This window comes from Pan troglodytes, chromosome 10 (genome assembly GCF_028858775.2).
Source record: "Pan troglodytes isolate AG18354 chromosome 10, NHGRI_mPanTro3-v2.0_pri, whole genome shotgun sequence".
Classification (NCBI taxonomy): domain Eukaryota; kingdom Metazoa; phylum Chordata; class Mammalia; order Primates; family Hominidae; genus Pan; species Pan troglodytes.
Genome location: NC_072408.2, coordinates 61216844 through 61238727, shown reverse-complemented (window position 1 = coordinate 61238727; position 21884 = coordinate 61216844). Strand labels below are relative to the sequence as shown.

At 42.9% G+C, this 21884-nt stretch overlaps 1 pseudogene; it reads left to right on the top strand.

The window, feature by feature from the left end:
• The first annotated feature begins 6840 nt into the window (after nt 1-6840).
• Nucleotides 6841-21294, top strand: LOC129136616 (adenylate kinase isoenzyme 6-like; annotated as a pseudogene).
• The last annotated feature ends 590 nt before the right edge of the window (nt 21295-21884 follow it).

Here is a 21884-nt window from a genome sequence, read left to right as displayed (position 1 = left end):
CACAAGAATTGCTTGAACCCTGCAGGAAGAGGTTGCAGTGAGCTGAAATCATGCCACTGCACTCCAGCCTGGGAGACAAAGAGAAACTCTGTCCCAATAAATAAACAAAATAAATAAATAAATAAATAAATAAATAAATAAAATTCTATGTAAAATCCTGTGTCAGCTGGCTGCATCACCTTGGCCCACATAGGGGGTTTTCTTATCTTTTTTCTCTTTCAAGGTAATGGCAGTCTATCGTTGCCCTACTATGTACTCTCTTTTTATTATTTTATTTATTGATTTTTTTAGAGACATGGTCTCACTCCTCAGGTCATCCCACCTCAGCCTCCTGAGTAGCTAGGATCACAGGCATGCCCCAGCATGCCTAAAAAAAATTTTGATGCTGGGCACAGTGGTTCACGCCTTGAATCCCAGAACTTTGAGAGGCTAAGGCAGGAGGATTGATTAAGTCCAGGAGTTCAAGAACCTGAGAAATGTAGAGAGACCCCATTTCTATTACAAAAAATAAAAAATAAAAACATTAGTTGGGCCCAGTGGCATTCACTTATAGTGCCAGCCACTTATGAGGCTGAGGCAGAGGACTGCTTGAACCCAGTTCAAGGCTGTATTGAGCTATGATTGTGCCTCTGCACTCAGCCTGGGTGACACAGCAAGACCCTATCAAAAAAAAAAAAAAGGAAGGCTACAGGTAAGAAAGTATTTGGATAACAGTAAAAAAGTTAAACTCATGACGTTGGACTTTATGAAATGTGTTTACCCCAGAGCTGTTTACTGTATGATAAGTCCCTCCTAGATAGTATTCAAGGTTTAATGCAAAATCTCCAAGGACTTCTCTTGGTAGCAATGGTATTCTTTAGGAGGGCACGTTACTGAATCCTTCCTATAAAATGGCTCAAGATCCACTTCATGAGCCTCCAGAATAACTCCTGAAGCTACTCATGTTCCCCACTGGAAAACACATTACCACTACAAGATTGGCAAACATCAACCAGCATGGTAGAAACTTGGCAGGAAGAAAGCTCAAAATTTAGCACTTGGCCAGGCAATGTGTAATTTCTGTGAAAATTGCAGGCTAACAGTCAGTGAATTTGTCAGAAGGGGAGTTATTTGCTAGAGTTCTAGCCACCATTCTTGGAGAGCTGATGGTTCAATCTACCCTTCCTCCAGCCTGGGTCTGGACAGGGGTTGGCTCTAGTTCATTCCTGGTGCATAGCCATCCTTAGTGGTCACTGCATTCTGAAGGGGTTTAGTGGGAATGTGGGCCTTGGGCAATGAACCCGAAGTTAACTCATGTGAGTTCCCAGAGCAGATTTGTGTTCAGTTCAGCTAACATTTATAGAGCACCTAATGATTGCTACATGCTGCCTGAGAGAGAGAGAGGATGGAACAGTGTCTGCCCTTCAGAAGTTCAGAGGGATGGGGAGAACCTAATGTGGTCAGAGCAGTTGTAGAGATAATGCCCATGGGACTGAAGGAGCATAGAGGCCAGGGTAGAACGAGGCTTCCAAAGATAGTCCTGAGCTGTGAGAAGCTTCTCAGTGTCTGTGAGGAACTAGCCACAAGGAGAGTGAGAGTACCAAAGCACAGAATGCAGGAGTTGGGATGACTGTTAAGCCAAGAAGCAGATGGGCAGGGTGAGGACTAGGGTGCAAAATTTAAGGCAACACTCAGTCTCAGGGTCGTGCACATGCAGGGTCAGCAACTGAGAGTGTGTGTCTCCTTAATTTTGCATCCTAGGCACCTCATCTGCCCAGCCCTGCAGTTGGGTACAGTCGTGATTGGCTTTCTGGGCCATGATGAAGAGCTGGGATTTTTTTATTTTTGATTTTTGATGAAGTCTCGCTCTGTTGCCCAAGCTGGACTACAGTGGGGCGATCTCGCGATCTCGGCTCACTGCAACCTCCCTCTCCCGGGTTCAAGCTATTCTCCTGCCTCAGTCTCCTGAGTAGCTGGAATTACAGGCACATGCCACCATGCCTGGCTAATTTTTGTATTTTTAGTAGATTCAGGGTTTTACTATGTTGGCCAGGCTGGTCTTGAACTCCTGACCTCAGATGATCCACCCGCCTCGGCCTCCCAAAGTGCTGGGATTACAGATGTGAGCCACCGTCTCTGGCTGGAATTTTAACTTTAGATCACGGAGGGCCTTCAAGCATTTGAAGCTGGGGACTGACGTGGCAAGATTGGCATTTTAGAAATATCGCCCCAGATTGGGCGTGGTGGCTCACACCTGTAATCCCACAACTTTGGGAGGTCGAGGCAGGCAGACTCGAGGTCCTGGGCTTGAGCCCAGGAGTTCGAGGCCAGCCTGGGCAACATACCAAGACCTCATCTCTACAAAAAAAAAAAAAATTACCCAGGTGTGGTGGCCTGCACCTGTAGTCTCAGCTACTCTGGAGGAGTCTGAGGTGGGAGGATCCCTTGACCAGGGAGGTGGAGTTTATAGTGAACTTTGATCCAGCCTGGGTGACAGAGGGAGATCGTGTTTCAAAAACAAATATCACCCCAACAATTGTTGTGGTGAGACTTGAATGGAGACAGAGACCATTTTGGAAGCTGTTGTTGGAGCCAGGCACAATGGTGTGTACCTGTAGCCCAGCTACTCGGGAGACAGAGGCGGGAGGATCACTTTAATCTAGGAATTCAAGTCCAGTCTGGGCAACATAGTGAGACTCCATCTCTTTAAAAAAAAAAAGTAGGGGGGGTGGGGGGTTGCTATTTTAATAGTCCAAGCAAGAGATGAGACCCAAACTAAGGGTCTGGTGGAAGAAGGCAGTTTAATCATATTTAGGAGGTAAAAACCAGGGGGCCTGAACTGAATGCATTGATGAAGAAGCAGAAGGCTGTGCGATGACCCCGGGACTCTAGGGCAGCTGCTGGGCAGTAGAGATGGGGATGTTCAGCGAGTCGTGAGTAGGGGAGGAGGGGGAGTTGGCATGGGGCTGGGAGCTGGGAGAACTGTGGATTTGATCTTGAAATATTTGAGGTTAGGGTGCCTGTGGGGTGAACAGAGGAGATGTACACCCCACAGGCACCTTACATCTCCAGCAGTTGGACCCATGAATGTGACGTTAGAGAAATGAGAGCTGGGAGACATACTTCAGCATGTACTTTGTAGATTAAGCCACGTGGATTTTCCAGGGAGGAATTGTAGTTTCAGGAGAAAAGTGGTCTGAGGATTCAACCCTGGGAAACTGTAGTAACCAATTACCAACATTTAAGGTCCAAGAAGGGTCTACCTTAACGTGCCAAGGGAGATGGCCTGGGGTAGAAGTCAAAGAAAGAGAAGAGGTGTCTGGAAATCTTGGAGTGACCAACAGTGTCAATACTCCAGGGAGGTCAAGTGGCAGGAGACCTGGGAACCTGCATGGGTGTGGTGGTTGTTGTCCTGAACCTGATGAAGTATTTAACAGAGTGGTCAAGGCAGAAGCCAGACTGTAACCGTTTGAGAAGACAAAAAGCGAGGAAAAACTCAGGGATATAGACCAATAACTGGTTCCTAACTACGCAACTTTTTTGAATATGAAACCCTGCCAGGCACAGTGCCTTGCGCCTAGAATCCCAGTCCTTTGGGAATCTGAGTCGGAAGGATCTCTTGAGGCCGGGAGTTCAGGACACAGCAAGACCCCATCTCTACAAAAAATATATAAAATAAAAAATTAGCGGCTGGTTGCAGTGGCTCATGCCTATAATCCCAGCAATTTGGGAGGCCAAGGTGGGTGGATCACTTGAAGTCAGGAGTTCGAGACCAGCCTGGCCAAAACGGTGAAACCCTGTTTCTACTAAAAATAAAAAAAATAGCCAGCTGTAGTAGCACACGCCTCCCAGCTGCTCAGTAGGCTAAGGCAGGGTAATCCCTTGAACCTGGGAGGCAGAGGTTGCAGTGAGCCGAGATCGTATCACTGCACTCCAGCATAGGCAACAGAGCGAGACTCTGTATCAAAAATAAAATAAAATAAAATAAAATAGCCCGGCATGGTGGCTTGCACCTGTAGTGCCAGCTGCTCAGGAGGCTGAGGCAGCAGGATCTCTTGAGCCCAGAGAGTGAGGGGCTACAGTGAGCTATGATCATGCCACTGAACTCCAGCCTGGGTGATAGAGCAAGACCCTGTCTCTAAAAAAAATAATAAAAGTAAATAAAAAAGAACGCTGGGCTCCACCTGACAGATTCAAATTCATTTGCTTTAGCACAGGGCCATGGAATCTGTTCTAGCATCCTAAAAGCTGCCTCAGTGAGTTAACAAAAAGGACTGGTATTGAAAGAGCTGTCAACAAGTTGTGGCAAAGAGAAGGCTCCTCTGTGAGGCAGGGAAGTGGGGTCAAATAACAGGTGTTTTTTTTTTTTTTTTTTTTTTGAGGAGAGGTGCTTATTTAGGATAAGTAAAATTGTTGTCAGACAGCACAAGAATCTAGGAAAGGCTTGAGACCTTGAACCTGTGGTGGCCTCAGCGGGTGCTTCTGTGAACTTTCTCCTCTCTCAGCAGGGTGGAGTCAGGAGCAGAGAAGGCAGATGGTGGGATGACCCCAAGTTAGGGTTTTATCAGAGAGGAAGAGCAGGAGGACAGGGTGTAAGGCAGATCAAGAAGTGTTACTAAGGGGCTCAGGTCCTAGACAGTGGGTCTTGCAGGTAGGCAATGAGGATTGTGAGGGACAGGAAAGATGCATGGCAAGGGGCCCTGAAAACCAGGGGAATATGGCAACACCAGGGCCCTGGCAGTCCCAGGAGGGGAGCAGGTCTAACAGGAATGCACTTGCGCATGTGCAGGAGAGCAGCAAGGCTAGGAGGCTGCAGACAGGCAGTGGGTAACTGAAAGGTGAACTTTCTACTGGACAGCAAATCCCCGGATGCCATCCCGATGGAGATCTAAGATGAAAAATACCGCGCCATAAAAATGCCTTACATGGTCCTAACCATGAAGCATAAAATTGCCTTTTCAACTGAAAACGACCTTCAGCTTCATTTACCATTTTATGCTTTGGATGTCATGTAACATCCAGAAGCAATACCCTCCCCTGTTGAAAGTCAAAGTAAAATCAGAAAATGCTTAGTGCAAAGGAAAAAAACAAACAAACAACAACAACAACAAAAAAGAAAAACAGAAGACAAAAAACCAGCAAGAGAATAAAGCTGCAAACCCAAATCACCAGCACGGGAAAGAGAAAAAAACCTGCAGCATAGACAAGTTTGATGTTGTGTTATCTGTGAAAATGTATGGAAACATTAATTTACCCAAAAATTCCCAAGGTGCTTTACTTGCCAACCACTGGAAGGAAGTAGAAATTCCCACTCAGGGTACTTTTAATTATCATCCTCTTTATGTTGTTTCCTAAGATAACAACAGGCATTCTAGAGATGATTTACCAAGATGGCTTAATGAGGTGTCAGATGAATACCTGTGCCCATGAGCCCCTTTACCTCAGGCCTCCTTATGCAAATTTGAATGACTCTTCTGAACCTGACTAGATAAAAAAACAGACATAATTCGAGCAGCTGGGCTGGAAGCACAGCTGGGCCATCCCCATAGAGACCAGACTCTAGCACCACCTGCTCTTCCTTGCCCCAGCGTTTCTCCCCACTCTTGCTTTTCAGAGCAGCAGCCCACCTGAACCTGGGTCTTCCTCAGATGATCTCCACATCAGTGCTTGTCAGCATTCATGTACACACAGATCAGCTGGGCAACTTGTGAAAATGCAGATTCAGACCCATTTGTTGGGGTGGAGTCTCTGGATGTATGTATCTAACAAGCCCCCAGGTGATGCATGTGGTCATCAGATGGTCCTAGTTCCACACTTGGAAGAGCTATTTAGAGCCTGTAAAATAGCTACTCCCCTATGCAGTGTTTGAGTCCCAGACTTCTCGATTCTGCCAGCACCCGGATGCTTCTGGGACAGGATGCTTCCTGTTCATCTTGGATCAACACATCACAAAGGCCTTCCTGTATTGAGCTGAGATCTGTCTGCCTAGGGCCTACCTTTACCTGATCTACTTCTGGGCCTTGGATCCTATGAAGCAGGTTTAAGGCCTTAGAAAGTGGCTGGCATGTCCCCCAAGTATTTTCTTCAGGCAAAACATGCCAGGTCCTCTGGCTATTATTTTTTAAGTTTTTTAGACACAGGGTCTCACCATGTTGCCAGGCTGGTCTCAAACTCCTGGGCTTAAGTGATCCTCCTGCCTCAGGCTCCCAACATGCTGAGATTACAGGCGTAAGCCACAATATCTGGTCTTGGCTATTCTTCTTATGCTATGGTTTGGTCATTCTGGTCATTTCCTTCTTTTTTATTTTTATTTTTATTTGTTTTTTTGAGATGGAGTTTCACTCTTGTCACTCAGGCTGGAGTGCAATGGTGTGATCTCGGCTCACTGCAACCTCCGCCTCCCAGGTTCAAGTAACTCCCCTGCCTCAGCCTCCCAAGTAGCTGGGATTACAGGTGCACACCACCACACCCAGATAATTTTTGTATTTTTGGTAGAGATGGGGATTCACCATGTTCATTAGGCTGGGCTCGAACTTTTGACTTTAGATGATCCACCTGCCTCAGCCTCCCAAAGTGCTGGGATTACAAGCATGAGCCACTGCACCCAGCCGTAGTCATTTCCTTCTGATCCTGCTCTGTGTGTCTTTAGGCCTCTCCTTTTGTGATACCCATGCTGCAAAAAGTAGCTTGGGACTGTCACCACCTCATTACAGAGAGCCTTTATGTGACTCGCGTTGAACTTGCTGTCAGCCATCATCCTTAAAGTCATTTTTACACATGCTGTGGATCAGCTACATTTCTTTCTAGTCAGTAATAATTATAATAATTATACTTAACAATTATGAGAATTAGTATAGCAAGATGGTTAAGAACATAGGCTCTGGAATGAGACTGCCTAGTGGGAAGCACTATGATTGGCACCATGTGTTATCTATCACCATCATCACCACCATCACCATCACCAGCATCGCCATCGCTATCATCAACATCATCATCACCATCACTATCACCGCCATCATCACCATCGCTATCACCATCATCATCACTATCACCATCATCACTACAACCATTATTACCATCACCATCACTACCATCGCTATCAACATCATACCACCATCACCATCATCACCATCACTATCACCACCATCATCACCATCACCAGTCATCACCATCACTATCACCACCATCATCACCATCACCATCACCACCATCATCATCACTATCATCATCACCATCATTACCATCACTGTCACCACATCATCATACCAACACCATCATCAACATAACCACCATCATCATCATCACCGTAATCATCAGCACCATCACCATCATCCATCACCATCACTACCATCACTATCACCACCACCACCATCATCACCATCACCATCATCATCATCATCACCATGTTAAGTAAGTACTTTGCCTACATTAACTGATTTATTTCTCATAACAACTTTATAATGTAGGGGCTATTATTATCCCAGTTTTACAAGTGAGGAAGTGGGACCTCACAAGATTATGTTTTGTGCTGAGGGTAACAGTGACAAGAGTCTAAACCTGTGGAGGGTCCTTTGGTTGGTTTTATTTGTTATGTTATTGACCAAAGTGCAAGACCATATCTGTTCCTGCTATTCATAAATTTCATCTTTTAGTCAGCACTTTACCCTTATTTTACACTATCTTTTGGATTCCTGGTTCTGTCATCCCAAGTGTATCTGCCTCCTAGCTTCATGCCATCTGTCATATTGTGAGAAAAATATGTGTCTTCACCTAGATCATATGCAAGGTCAGAGGCCATGTGGCAATTCCCTACAGATTCTGTTCACTGAAGCCTGATGGTGCATATCTCCTGAAGCTCCCCGAGCCTATAGTCTTTTAACCCACTCAGAGGAGCCTAGGGAGTGGTCAGACATGATTTGTATTTGAACATATTTGTATTTGGTTCCTGGGAAACATGTTTCCTCCTCGCTTTCAGGTGTCCATTCCAGAATCTTTTCCAAGATGGACAGCTCCCTCCAAATTTATAGTTGCTGAAATCAATCCTCTGGGCAGGGCCAAATAGAAAGCAGGGTCTGCAGAACACACATCCCAGAGGTGATAATGACAGTTAATCCCTGCAGATAGTTAGATCTAGGAGACTGTCCCTGGGCTTCAGGGCTCCCTGCCTCTGAATCTGCATTTGCAGTGCAAATGCAAGCCTCTATGTTCCCCCTAAACTATAGGTGGCTGAGCAGCCATGGTGTTGCCAGCATTTCTATAAAGGAGGAGCTCAAGGCAGCAATCTCATCAGATGTGAGGCTGGGGCTGGCCTTGAATTTAGATTGTTTATTTGGGGCAGTTTGCAAGGAGGGGGTGCCATGATGAGATTATGTGAGCTAAATCCCCCACATAAAACCATTTTGTGCCACTGCTCCTGTGCCAACTGACCAGAAAGACTAGAGTGATTTCTCCCCTCTCTCCTTTCCTGGTTCTGTTCTCTGACCCTGGGTGATTAATGTAACCTAGCTATGTTCAATTACCCATCCTTTTCACGATGTTGGCATGTCTGCCACCTGTCCCTGGTGCTCTTCTTGGTTTCCTGTGAGCCGTGACAATGGGAGCCTTGCGACTTTTGGAGGAGAGCAGGAGGCCCTGGGTCTTCCATTAGTCTGGGCTCCCTAATCACACCATTGTCACTGGAGCCTGCACGAGCTGGGAAGTTGCAAAACAAGCCTGCAGAGAACATTCTTCCACCCCAATAAGTTCCCCTCATGAAATCAAGCAAACCCTGAATGTTTTCTCTTGGTGTGGTCAGGCAGAAGGGCTGTCTCTCTCATATTAGAGCAGTCAGTGACCATTGGCTAACTGAGACTAACGGCACATCTAGAAGAATTTGGAGAAGGCTGTCTTGGTTCTCTTAGAACAGCATGTGGCCCTAGCAGTGCACCTGTTTTTGGATAGCGGTGCCTCCGCAAGCCATGAAAGCTGATGGGGCAGGGAGGGGAGCTCCAGCCAGAAATGGGAAGTCTCTCAAACCTTAGTGAAGTGATCTTGAATCTCTGATTTACAGTGCTGATTTTGACACATTATTCTCAGCAAAACAGTAGTTTAGGGCACGGTCTCAAGCTCTATCTAGGTTGAAATTTTGTCAGGCATGTTGGCTCACATTTGTAATCCCAGCACTTTAGGAGGCCAAGGTGGGAGGATCACTCGAGCTCAGAAGTTTGAGACCAGTCTGAGCAACATAGCAAGACACAATCTCACACAAAAAAATCTAAAAATTAGCTGGGCATGGTGGCACACACCTGTAGTACCAGCTACTGAGGAGGCTGAGGCAGAAGGATCACTTGATCCCAGGAGGTTGAGGTTGTGATGAGCTGTGATCATGCCACTGCACTCCAGCCTGGGCAATAGAGCAAGACCCTACCAAAAAAAAAAATCTTTACCAGCTCTGTGATCTAGGACAATTTATTTGAGTTTTGCAGGCCTCATCCAAAGATAATAATTGGACTTACCTTATTGGTTATGACTACTAAATAAAAAATAACACATGTAAAGTGCTTAGAACAGTTCCTGGCATTTAGTAAGAACTTTGTAAGTATTAACTATTATTAGCACCATCATCTTCTTTATTGTCACTATTTTCTGAGTGTTTAATATGTACCAGGCATGTCTAAGCACATATATTACATGCATTATTAGCTCATTGAACTTCACTTTGGTTACTGGGGAAGTGTTTTTAGAGATGGAGTCTCACTGTGTCACCTGGACGGGAGTGCAGCAGTGCTGTCTTGGCTCACTGCAACCTCTGCATCCCAGGTTCAAGCAATTCTCCTGCTTCAGCCTCCCAAGTAGCTGGGACTACAGGCATGCACCACCACACCCGGCTAATTTTTGTAATTTTAGTAGAGACAGGGTTTCACCATGTTGGCCAGGCTGGTCTTGAACTCCTGACCTCAAGTGATCCACCCACCTTGGCCTCCAAAAGCGCTGGGATTATGGGAAGGAGCCACTGCGCCTGGCTGAACTACACTTTGAAGTAAGGATTAACCCTGTGCTTCAGTTGAGGAAACTAAAAATGGGAGAGTTCAGTAACCTGCACAAAGTTAAACCGGCAAGTAATTGGTGAAGTCAAAATCTAGAATCAAGGGTTTTTTGTTGTTTATTTTTTGTTTTGGGGACAGGGCCTTGCCACATCACCCAGCCTGGAGCACAATTGTGCAATCACAGCTCACTTTAGCTTCAACCTCTTTGGCTCAAGCGATCCTCCCACCTCAGCCTCCTGAGTAGCTGGAACCACAGGCCTGCACCACCACACCTGGCTAATTTTTGTATTTTTTGTAGACACAGGGTTTCACTATGTTGTCCTAGCTGGTCTTGAACTCCTGGGTTCAAGTGATCCGCCTGCCTTGGCCTCCCAAAGTGCTGGGATTACAGGCGTGAGCCACCACGTGTGACCTGGAATCGAGTTTTCCTAACTCCGGAGTTACGCTGTTATTGCCCTCTGCTACTGTCAATAGTAACAGCCATATTACTGAGTACTTCCCCCTTGCTGAGTAGGGTGCTGAGCACTTTACATGCCCTATTTCATTTAATGTTCACAATAATCCTATGAGGTAGATTCTCTTGTTATTCCCATTTTACAGATGAGGTAACCAAGGTTCAGAGAAGCTAAGCAGCCTCAGCAAATTTATACAGCAAAGAAAGCCAGCACTTAAATCCAGGCCTGCCTCACTCTAAAGTCTGTTCTATTGAGTTTGACTGCCAAACAGGTGAGCAGGATGCTCCTAGGAGGTTGGTAACAGTGATTGGTGATCCATGACAACTGGGATCCACTGAAACTCAGGGATACACAGTTTGCCTAATCAGCCCTATTTTTTGAGCTATCATTAGGGACAATTTTTCACTTTCTCTGATGCTTCATTTCTCTGCAGCTTCTGAAAGCTGTTGATTTGCTCAGATTAAGACCAGCTTCTGTGCCTTTAGCTTCTCAGATTGTTGTGTACGTGCTCAAGAGTATGGAGAAATCATAAACAGTCCAGAAGGAAGCCCTGGCATACTATCCAAAGTTTTTGCCACATTGCTGTGGGAGGAGTCTGTGTTTCTTGACCAAACCCTTGAGGTTATGTGACTGCAAGATTTCAAATGTGCATTTCAACATCAGGTCATGATGGAGCAACTTGTTTTGTGATGAATAGCACTATAAGAAGAACATATTCTATAGACCAGGGATTCTCAGCCAGGGATGCATGGTGGGGCTTCAGAGGCTCTGGGAACATTCTGTATGTGTGTGTGCATTTTACTCAAGAGAGAGCTCCTAACTTTTATAATATTCTCAAGGAGTTCATGACTCAAAAAAATCATTTAAAAATCATTGTTCTCTGGCCAGGCGCGGTGGCTCATGCCTGTAATCCCAGCACTTTGGGAGGCTGAGATGGGTGGATCACCTGAAACCAGCCTGGCCAAAATGGTGAAACCCTGTCTCTACTAAAAATACAACAATTGACTGAGTGTCGTGGCACATTCCTGTAATCCCAGATACTCGGTGGACTGAGGCAGGAGAATAGCTGGAACCTGGGAGGAGGAGGCTGCAGTGAGCAGAGATCATGCCATTGCACTCCAGCCTGGGCGACCGAGCAAGACCCCATCTCAAAAAAAGAAAGAAAGAAAAAGAAAAAGAAAAAAACAACTATCTTCAGGGCTTCCACCTGCTTTTGCAGAATCAGAGAATGTGATCCATGTAAGGGTTGAGTGGAGGCACAGGGGACAGAAGTGGGAGGGCCAAAGTCTGGAGGGACAATAGCTTACTCTGGAATGTTTTCAAGTTTAGTGGGGACGATTCAGGAAACAAGCTGACTCTGGAAATGACACAGAATTCACAGTGTTATTGTTTCTTTGAAAGGTGGGCGGTTAGTGGTTTTTCCTTAACATTCATTCATATACTTCTAGGAAGTACCATTAAGTTTCATACAGTTTACATATACCTGGTTTCACTGCATCTGGAGAGATTCCGGATAGTTCTTGTTAATGAGAAGTCCTGGGGTGGAGCTACAATGCACCATCCATTGTGAACCCTGATAACTTGGGACAGGTCTCAGTGAATTTAGAAAATTTATTTGGCCAAGGTTGAGGACACACACCCATGACACAGCCTCAGGAGGTTCTGAGGACGTGTGCCTAAGGTCATCAGAGCACAGTTTGGTTTTATACATTCTAGGAACACAGGAGACATCAATCAATGTGTGCAAGATGAACATTGGTTCAGTCTGCAAAGGTGGGACAACTTGAAGCAAAGGCGGGAATTCTCAAAGCAAGGAGGGGACTTTCGGCTCATAGGTAGTTGAGAGACAAATGGTTGCATTCTTTTGAGTTTCTGATTAGCCTCTCCAAAGGAGAAAATTAAATATGCATTTATCTCGGTGAGCAAAGGAGTGACTTTGAATAGAATGGGAGGCAGAATGGCCCTAAGCAGTTCCCATCTTGAGTTTTCCCTTTAGCTTAGTGTTTTGGAAGCCCCAAAATTTATTTTTCTTTTACACAATTTTTAAAACCCAGGTAGAAGTGTCCATTCTTGTTAAAGACACAAAGGAAGCAAGAAAAGCAAATAATAGGCTGGGCGCGGTGGCTCACGCCTGTAATCTCAGCACTTTGGGAGGCTGAGATGGGTGGATCACCAGAGGTCAGGAGTTTGAAAACAGCCTGGTCAACATGATGAAACCCCATCTCTATTACAAACACAAAATTAGGCAGGTGTGGTGGAGGGCGCCTGTAATCCCAGCTACTCTGGAGGATGAGGCAGGAGAATTACTGGAAGTCGTGAGGCGGAGGTTGCAGTGAGCTGAGATTGTGCCACTGAACTCCAGCCTGGGCAAAAAGAATGAAACTCTGTCTAAATAAATAAAGAGGTAAATAAATAAATACAATTATTTTAATCTGCTTGTTAAAGGTATCTGATAGAATTTTGAATTTCTTTTTGTTATTTTGAATTTCTTTGTTTCCCCAATACAGCTATTTAGAATTCTCTTTCAGAAAAATGACACGTTTCTGTTTCTCCAGGATTGGTCCCTGGTGCCTTTTTTGGTTCATTTGGTTAAGTATTTCTTTTAATGATTTGCTGATGCCAGTAGATCTTTGTGGGTGTCTCACCATTGAAGATTTTGATATTTATTGCAGTCAACACTGCCTGGACTTGTTTGTAGCCATTGTTCCTGAGAAGGCTTTAGAGATATTTGAAAGGACTTGGGTGTTGTGATCTAAGCTCTTTCTACTTTAGGGGACATCTCAAGCCCAGTAACACTGTGGTTCTTGCAGGCTAACAGAGGTACTACCTTGATGGTCTTGGACAACATGGTCTTGGAGAATTTTCTGAATTATCTAGCAGAGACTCTTCTTTTCTTCTTTTACTTTCTCCCAAACAAATGGAGTCTGTGTGTGTGCGTGTGTGTGTGTGTCCTGAGACACATGAAAATGAAGTGGAGTGACACAAACATCTCTGTGGCCATGACCACTATGACTGCACTGGGTCAGACCTGAATCCAACAGAGTGCTTGATCTCACCCAAGGCCTGACATCACAGCTTCCTGGTTACTGTCTATGTTCACTCAAGATGCTATGGATCTACAATCAGCAGGTGAAAAAGTCAGCCAGACCTCAATTACTCATGTCAGTTTAGCAAGTTTCTTTAGGCCCTAGGTTGGTTCAGAGGTACTATTCAGGAGTCAGGGCTAAAATAAAAAACTTCACAAAGCTAAGGTTTTGGCAGTGAGAGTTTGGGTGAACAGTGTGGAACAGATCTTTAAAAAGGCAAAAGTTTCTAAATAAAGATTTAAACCTGATGGGAAAAACAATAGAGAAATATACAAAAAATAAATTATGTTTATGGTAATTTTACTTATTTATTTATTTATTTATTTATTTTTTGATATAGGATCTTGCTCTATCACCCTGGCTGGAGTGCAGTGGCATGAGCTCAGCTCACTGCAAGCTCTGCCTCCCGGGTTCAAACGATTCTCCAACCACAGCCTCCCTAGTAGTTGGGACTACAGGTACATGCCACTATGCCAGGCTAATTCTTTGTATTTTTAGTAGAGAGGGGGTTTTCCCATGTTGGCCAGGCTGGTCTTCAACTCTTGACCTCAAGTGGTCCGCCCACCTCAGCTGGCCTCCCAAAGTGCTTGGATGACAGGCATGAGCCACCATGCCCGGACCAATCTTACTTGTTATTTAATTATACCAGCCCTCATTCTGAATAAAGACTAGATGCAGGGATTAATAACTAGTGCTTTGATTTTACCTGTAAAATGTATTTTATTTCTTTCTTGTGGACACCAGTAAATTAAACACTAATAAAAATAGAATACAAGCTGGGCGTGGTGGCTCACACTTTTAATTCCAGCACTTTGGGAGGGCGAGGCAGGTGGATCACAAGGTCATGTGTTTGAGACCAGCTTGGCCAACATACTGAAACTCCGTCTCCACTAAAAATACAAACAAAAATTAGCCAGACATGGTGGTGGGTGCTGGTAATCCCAGCTACTCGGGAGGCTGAGGCAGGAGAATCGCTTCAACCTGGGAGGTGGAGGTAGCAGTGAGCTGAGATCATGCCACTGCACTCCAGCCCGGGCCACAGTGCCAGACTCCTCTCGAAAAAAAAAAATTAATTTAAAAATATATATATACACATAAAATACATGTTTTTAGTCATGTAGTGTATGTGTATTATCTTTATATATGCCATATATTATATGTATATTATTTATAATATATAGATAAAATATACATTGTATATATAAACAGACAAAATATACATTACACACTCACACACACACTCACTCACACACGTGTTATGTGGTCTAAGGTGTATTCAACCAGTTCTTAGTGATCATTGAAGAGTAATGATTGAACTTATTTATAAATTTATTAAAATTGTATCAATTTATAAATAAATATAACATTTATTAAACACATAATTAGCAATTTCATTATTAGCTGAAACACCTAATTTGTGTAATAATTATATATTTGATAGACATAGAGTTACTAGGAGCTGAACACATGTTTCTTAAGGTAAATGTATATTCTATGTAAATCCCTCCCAAACGTTGATCCCCAAAGCATGTGCAACTTTTGTAAACACTTTTATGCGCTGCATTAAGTTAAAAATGGATGTCAAGTGTTGTGATAATCGAATACCTTTTTTCTGAATATCAACACCAGGTTTTTACCTGTTTTTCAAATGCACAATTGCCACCCTCTCTTTCCCTGGTATTTTTTAGACCACTGGCAAGGGGTTGCTCAGCTAGCCAAATTGATAGGATTAAATGACTGCTTTTGAGATTCCAGTTTACCACTTACCAGCCATGTGGCTTTGGTTATTTATTTATTCTTTCTAGGCAGCTGCTCACAATGAGACAACACTTTATCCTCCTGTGTAAAATTGGAATAATGAGTCCCTTGATCCTTGAGCTTTCCTAAAGATTAAGTCAACTCACACCTGTAAGCTTCTGCTTAGCACAGTGCTTGGCAGAGAATGTGCCTTAAGTAGCTGCATGTATTTTCTTCTGTAGATAACAGATAGTAAAGTATTCCAAAGGCATAGCTCAGCTGGAACCTAATAACATTTATGGATACTTCAGACACAGCCTATAAGAAATCACAACTTGTTGAACTTTGTGGAGAGACAGAATAGTGCCAATCACAGGAGAAATAGGTCAGTGAACTACAGTCCAATCTTTTTTCTCTGCTCCCCGCAGCCTGGTGACTCATACTGTCTGTCCCTTTTTATCATCAGTTGAAGCTGAAGGAATTGACTTGCCTAATTCACAGAAGAAATCAGAGAATTTTAAAAAAGAGCCTTGGGGTTGTACTTAGTATCAATTACATATTTATTTCTGTAAATCTAAGAACATACATTGCCACATAATGCTCATTAAATGTATATTTACAGAACTCTGCCAGGCGCGGTGGCTCACTCCTGTAATCCTAGAACTTTTGGAGGATGAGGAGGGAGATCATTTGTGCTCAGGAGTTCAAGACTAGCCAGGGCAGCATGGGGAAACCCCATCTCTACACAAAATAAAAAATAAGGCGAGTGTGGTGGTGCGCATCCGTAGTCACAGCTACTTCGGAAGATCACTTGATCCCAGGAGACGGAAGTTGCAATAAGCTAAGATGACACCACTGCCCTTCAACCTGGGTGTTAGTGAGATCCTGTCTCAAAAATAAAATCAAATCTGTATTTACAGAACTCTTATTGTTGTTATGTTCACCCTACAGTTTGTAATTTGTGAGAGTCATGAAGCACATGTAGAATTTGCCCAAATTTTTTTCTCTACTCAGCTTTTTCTGTTTAAACACAGACCATTGTGTTAAGTATTTGTTTGAGGCAAGGGCTAAAGTAGGATGACACTATCCCCTAGGCAGGAGTATGAGGGCACAAGGGGCCAGAAGTGATTCACATGAAAAAGAGGATTTGAGTGGTTGGGAGATTTTTTTCTCTCTTGGCTTGTTATACTAAGGTCTGTGATGTCTTACATTTCAAGAGTACCCAGGATTAAGAACTTTTTCCTTTCTACCACTTTGTAATCACTCTTAACCCTACATTTGTCAGCACTTCCAGCCACCCTTACACATGTATCTCCCCGTGCACCCTAGGAGACTACACTGAATAGTGAATTAGATACCTGTATCCAACAGAACTATAAAAGCTTGACTTCCCCCCTCCAAATCTCCAATCTTATGTAGTTTAATACTTAAAATTGCTGAAGTTGGCTATAGATGAAGGAAAAAATTTTGGAGTGCAGCGGGAGTGGGCACCTTCATGTGGGTAAAGAAGAGACTAACAAGACCCATTTAATGTAGCTTTCAGCAGCCTTTTGGCTACTCACAGTTCAACCACATGAACTTCTAGTGGTTTGGACTCACCCAAGCCTCAACATTAGCTTTAAGGACTCCTTGATCCTTTCAGCAGGAGAAAAATGAGCATGTGAAGCACTCAGGCTCTTGGTTTTAATCCTCTCATGGATCAGCCTTGTTAGCAGACTGCAAGTGTAGAGCCCTTGTTTCACCACACTAACCACTTGGCTGAGAGAATTTGCTGTTGGTCCTAGGGGAAATTCACATATCCCTTGCAAACTCTTCAAGTATTTGTATCTTTCCCCCTTTCAGAAAGTTGTGTTTATCGCAGCATCCCACTCTCATCACCAAAACTAAATCACTGTGAAGGATCTTAGATTTTATCCTATTTGTAAACTAACCTATTAGGATGCTGGTAGAAGGCGTAAGACACCGAAGTATGACAAAAATACTTACGATTGACTGCAGAACTGGAAGCAAAAGCTTTATGTTTGTATTAGTTCTCCTTGTCCACACTACATTTTTTAGAGGGATTTCAAAAGGCTCAGATGGACATTGCACATGGGGAAGATCGGTGTCACAGCTGAGCAACTTCAAGATTAGGAAACCTCAGTCTTTTTAAAGTAGGCTACATGCAAACCTGTCGAGCATTTGCCTCACAGAGAAAAATTGTCTTTTTTATATTGGTTGAGTAATTTATCTGCCATTCATCTGAAGAGAAAAATTACTGCCCTTCCCCCAGGATATTTCTGTACAAAAATCTTTGAAAAATCCTTATGCAGAGTAGGGGGAGATGGAAGAACTAAGGGAGAGAAAATGGCAGCTTTGCCTCCTCCCTTGCCCAGTGCTAAGGTCCCCAGGGCAAGCAGCTTTTGCCTTCAACTTCAAGTTAACAGCATACAAAATATATTCATTTTTACTTCCCCCACTTTCTTATTAACATTACAAATTATATCTCTCTATATTGTGTGTATTTTCACAGAGATTTAAGAATTTTATGCACCGTTATTATTACAATAGCAAATTTTATATCTGTGTATATAAAATTTATATTTACATACAAATTAAATGTATATTTACATTTAACAGACAGCTTTATATTTTCATATGGTTTTATGATGCTTTCCAGCATCATTTAATGTTTCAACATAGTTGACTCACTTTAGCATTTTTTCTAATGTTATTCTAGTAGTAAACAACCTTAGATTTTTTATTTTAATCTTTGAAAGTCTTTATTTTTTCTAATTTTTGAAGTACGGTTTTTCCCAGATCAATTATTCTTGGTTGCTAGTATGTTTTGTTTCATCACTGAAGTGTGTAAAGTTCTCAGCATCCCCCCTTTTCCCCCCAAATAACATTTATGCCATTTTCTTCGTATATTCTTTTTATAAGACTCTTTCTCTGAATATATTGGTCTACTTGATGGTGTCCAGTAAGTCTCATATTTTTCCCTTATTTTTCCCATTCTTTTCAAAAATTAGTTTCCAGGCCTAAATATTTGTGAATAATATATGCTTAATTTGCTGACTCTTTTTTTGCTCCATTGTTTGCTGTTGTGGCTCCATAGTGAATTTTTAAACCTCAATTATTGTATCCTTCAACTCCACAATTTCTGTTGGGTTTTTAGAAAAAGGTTTCATCTCTTTGTTGATATCACATTTTGGTCATTTATTATTTTAAATGTTATTCCATTGTCTATTTTTGTTTTATTTTTGTTCACTGAGAACGCTTAAGTTAATTATTTTGAATTCTTCATCAGATATGCAAAAATCTTCATTTCTTAAGATTCAACTTCTGGATATTTATTCTGTTTCTTCCAGTGAAGCATATTTTCCACCTTCTCCGTATGCCTTGTAATTTTTTTATAAGATCTGAAAATTTATACAACATCCATCAAATCTAGCATTTAAAGACTGGCACGGCTGGGCGCGGTAGCTCATGCCTGTAATTCCAGCATTTTGGGAGGCCAAGATGGGCAGATTACTTGAGGCCAGGTGTTTGAGACCAGCCTGGCTAACATGGCAAAACCCCGTCTCTACTGAAAATACAAAAAATTAGCCTGGCGTTGTGGTGCGCGCCTGTCGTCCCAGCCACTCAGGAGACTGAGGCGAGAGAATCGCTTGAACCTGGGAGATGGAGGTTGCAGTGAGCTGAGATTGTGCTACTGCGCTCCAGCATGGGTGACAAAGCAAAACTCTGTCTCAAAACAAACAAACAAACAAACAAAAAACAAAAACTGGCTTAGTAAAGGGGGATACTGAAAGCAGTCAGAAAGGCTATAGATTCTGGGTGCTTCACAGACGCAATCTCAGATATGTCTTCTCTGGATTTGTGTGTATTTCTAAGATAAAGAGATTTAGTTTCATTGTTTTTAGATTGATTACCTATTTTCTTCCTCAGTTGACTGTCTGTGGTGTTGCAGTTTCTCTAGTGCTGTAACTAGCATTCATCTTTTTTCTCATCAGACACAATTGTCATCCATATGACCCCATCATGTCCTTCAGCACTCCATGTCAGGAGAGAGAGAATCTAGTCATAAGGCAATCTCTCAAAAAGACAAACATTCCAACACATACTCTACAGTTTTAATTCTTTCCTGAGGAAGATGCTGGGAGTTGGGCATTTTCTGGTGAGCCCAATTACTGTTGGGGGGAAGGAAAAAAAAACTGTGGTGGACAGTCTGTAGCAAAGACAAAATTCCTGGAGTGTGAAAACAGGAGACAACCGCCATATACAAAGCAAAGTGAAAATAAATGAGCAGGTAACACATGGGAGAGGTCCAAAGTCACAGAGAAGGCCAGAGTTTAAATGTGGTTTGGTCATCTCTGCTCCAATGGAAATTGTTTTGGAAAAGACTAGTTTTATTTTTCTTGCTGTCACAGAGAAACATTTTCCTGTCCCATGCTTACTATGCTCTTCAATCTTCTACGGCTTCTTTTCTCCATCCCAGAATCTTCCAGTGCATTCACACTGAAAACCAAAGTCCTACCAGAATCTTTAAGAACGTACATGATCTGACTAGTTTTCATTACTTTTGGGAATATAGTGAAATCTGTGCACATTTCTGGAGAACTCTGTGTTATGCCATTTCTTTTTTTTTCTTTTTCTTTTTTTTTTTTTGAGATGGAGTCTCACACTGTCGCCCAGGCTGTAGTGCAGTGGCACGATGTCGGCTCACTGCAAGTTCCGCCTCCCGGGTTCACGCCATTCTCCTACCTCAGCCTCCCAGGTAGCTGGGACTACAGGCGCCCACCACCACCCCCGGCTAATTTCTTTTTTTGTATTTTTAGTAGAGACGGTGTTTCACTGAGTTAGCCAGGATGGTCTTGATCTCCTGACCTCGTGATCCACCCACCTCAGCCTCCCAAAGTGCTGGGATTACAGGCGTGAGCCACCGTGCCCGGCCTGTTATGCCATTTTTAAAAATAAATCTACGGTGCTTCAAGTCAGAAGTGTGTGAGGGGAGTTGTGGAGGGATTGGGAGGCATTGGGATTTGGTTTAGAAATTCCAGACAGAGTAGTGCAAAGGGCTTGTGAGCAAGGCGCTTGGAGACGTCGCGGCAAGCCATCGTTGCTTCCGAACATCCTGCTCACCGGTACACCAGGGGTTGGAAAAACCACACTAGGCAAAGAACCTGCATCAATATCAGGACTGAAATACATGAATGTGAGTGATTTATCTTGAGAAGAGAAATTGTATGATGGCTATGATGAACAGTATGATTGCCCCATTTTAGAAGAAGACAGAGTAGTTGATGAGTTAGATAACAAACGGGAGAAGGTGGAGTTATTGTTGATTACCACGGTTGTGATTTCTTCCCTAAACGCTTTTTTCATATAGTTTTAATGCTGAGAACAGATACCACTGTATTGTACAAAAGACTTGAAACAAGGGGTTATAACTGGAAGACTCTAACAGACAATATTCAGCGTGAGATTTTTCAAGTTCTCTATGAAGAAGCCACAACATCCCACAAGGAAGAAATCGTGCATCAGCTGCCTAGCAATAAACCAGAAGAGCTAGAAAATAATGTAGATCAGACTGGCTGGGCGCGATGGCTCACGCCTGTAATCCCAGCACTTTGGGAGGCCGAGGCGGGTGGATCACCAGGTCAAGGAATCAAGACCATCCTGGCTAACACAGTGAAACCCCGTCTCTACTAAAAATACAAAAAAAAAAAAAAAAAAAAAAAAAAAAAAATTGCCAGGGCTTGGTGATGGTCTCCTGTAGTCCCAGCTACTCAACAGGCTGAGGCAGTAGAACAGCGTTGAACCAGGAGGCGGAGCTTGCAGTGAGCCGAGATCAAGCCACTGCACTCCAGCCTGGGCGACAGAGTGAGACTCCTTCTCAAAAAAAAAAAAAAAGAAAGAAAGAAAGAAAGAAAAGAATGTAGATCAGATCTTGAAATGGATTGAGCAGTGGATCAAAGATCATAACTCTTGACCTATAAGGCCAGCTACTTTATAATCACTCTTGTTGATATCACTCGGCCGACATCATAGAAATTGTTCAAGTACATCAGTAACACTTTATTAAAATCATGTTGCAGGACTAGCAGGTGGATAGTATATAGGTTTATGCCTGTGTTTCTTTTTCTCCATGAGAAACCTAAATATCTGAAATATAATGAATATAATATTATTAAGGATTGAGACAAAAACTGTAATTTTAATACTTAAATTGCTAAAAAATAAATAAATCTGACAAAATGGGTGGGTATCTTTTAAGTTTATTACAGAAAAAAATGCAGATGATCTCTTAAAATAAAACTAAAGACTAAAGAGAAAGCATCAGAGTATTCTTTTTTCTTTCTTTAAATTAGGAAATACGAGAAGTGTTGTACTCTATACAAAATTCAAAAGGTACAAAAGAGCATGTTGAAAAGTTAGATCTCCCTTCCATACCACCATATCCCCAGGCACTCCAGGATCCTTCACTTTAGGAAATAATGGAATTTGTTTCCCATATGTCTTTTCAGCGGTTTTATGCCTGGACAGTGTATATGTATGTGTGTACATTTTTTAAAGAATATAGTAGTATATTGCACACAATATTCTGTACCTTTCTTTTT